Source organism: Sorex fumeus, unplaced genomic scaffold (assembly GCF_029834395.1).
Source record: "Sorex fumeus unplaced genomic scaffold, SorFum_2.1 ptg000019l, whole genome shotgun sequence".
NCBI lineage: Eukaryota > Metazoa > Chordata > Mammalia > Eulipotyphla > Soricidae > Sorex > Sorex fumeus.
This window is the reverse complement of record NW_026606076.1, coordinates 7,710,785-7,712,500: the sequence shown is the minus strand read 5'-3', so window position 1 is coordinate 7,712,500 and position 1,716 is coordinate 7,710,785. Positions and strand designations below refer to the sequence as shown.

The window sequence follows — 1,716 nt, the reverse complement described above, 5'->3', positions numbered from 1 at the left end:
AGGCCGAGACGGAGCAACGGGCCACCCGGGGCCCCGGGGGTCGGGGGTTGGCGGACGACCCTACGACTCCCGGGGGCAGCCACTCGCAGCCACAGGCCGGTCTGACTACGCCCGCCAGCCCAAGGGCCCGGCGCCGCCCCCCCCACCCGACCTCCCTGCTCCCGGAGGAGTGGAGGGAAGCGGAGGGGGGGGGAAGAGACGCCGGGCAGCCGCGGGGGCGTGGACGCACAGGGAGCACGATCCAGCGGAACCGCCGAGCGAGGCGGGGGTGCAGACGCGCGCGGCCGGGCCGACCCCGTCCTGGGACCCCGATGAGGGGGGCGGAGGCCCACGCCGCCGCGGAGGGCAGAACGTCCGTGACCCGGGAAGGGGAGAGCGCGGGACGGCGGGCGGGCACCGCGGCGTCCCGCGGGCCGCATGTCAGGGGCACGCGTCCCCCCCCACCCCCCCACCCCCCCACCCCCAGAAGCGGGGCGAGCCGCACGCGTGTGGCGACGCAGAGCCCCCCTCGGGGCCACTGGGTCGGGGCCGGCGAGCCGGTAGCGGCTGGGACCGGGGGCGTGGGAGACTGCGCATGGGCCCCCCTCCCCCCCGCGGGGGGAGGGAGGGTGACCGCACGCGGAGGCGGGTGACGGGGGGACTGGACGAGTCTCGTCCCCGCGAAAGACCTGGGGCGCACCGCCGCCTGATCTGCCCCTACCGGAGGTGCCGTGCGAGGATCGACCCCCGAGGGGACCGAGAAGCACCGTGGTGGCCGCGGGAATCCCGGCGGCGTGAGCGCTCCGAGCTCTCGCCCCCGACTTTGGCGGGGTGGCCGGCGGCAGCGAGCCAGGGCCGCTGCCGCCGACCGCCATCTCTTGTCTGCTGCCACTTAGGGGAATGGAGGGACACCGAGCCGCCGGGCGCAGGCCCTGCGAGAGGAAACCCCCAGCTGCGCACCCCCACGGAGCGCAGACACCCCGCGGGGGGCGATTGATCATTAAGCGATGCTCAGACAGGCGTAGCCCCGGGAGGAACCCGGGGCCGCAAGTGCGTTCGAAGTTACGATGATCAATGTGTCCTGCAATTCACATTGTCGTAGCTAGCTGCGTTCTTCATCGACGCACGAGCCGAGTGACCCACCACTAAGAGTCGTACTGTTTTTTGGACCGCTTGTGCGGGGCATCGCTGGCTTCAGCACAGTGGGCTCCGGAGAGCCCATGCTTCCGGCCGGGCCAGACTTGGACAACGAGACCAGACTCGGTGGGGTCGGGAGAGGTTTCACCCACGAGGGGGTTGAGCCCGGACGTCCGACACCGTGCACGCACGGTGAGGCGCAGGGTCAACCCCCACAGGTGCCCGCGGGGGTTCCCTGCCCCCGAAACCGTCCTCACCCGCCGGCCCCGTGGACGGCCGCCGCCGCCACCCCAACACCCGGACTCATCGCCCCGGTGCGGACCGGTCTCCCCTCTCAGGCGGGAAGGCGCGCCAGGATGGGCGTGAGCCCGTCCCGACAGCTCCCGAGGGAGGGACACCAGGCAGAGGCGGGTGGGGGAGGGACGACCCCGACGACGATGACGAGATGGACGACACCCGGGGGGAACGGGCGGGGAGAAGGCCGGGGCGGGGTCTGGAGGAGCCGGGGCTCCCCAACGGGCCCATCCGCCCCCGACCCCGAGGCGGACGGGCAGGCCCCCAAAGGGTCTTTAAACCTCTGCGCCAGAACACGCTAGGTAC

At 73.4% G+C, this 1,716-nt stretch overlaps 1 non-coding gene across 1 annotated transcript; it reads right to left on the bottom strand.

Annotated features, from left to right (window-relative positions):
- Nucleotides 1–984: 984 nt before the first annotated feature.
- LOC130022542 (5.8S ribosomal RNA) lies at nucleotides 985–1,133 on the bottom strand. Its single transcript, XR_008792274.1, has one exon. It is a non-coding gene; the product is annotated as a 5.8S ribosomal RNA (ribosomal RNA).
- Between the last annotated feature and the right edge of the window lie 583 nt (nucleotides 1,134–1,716).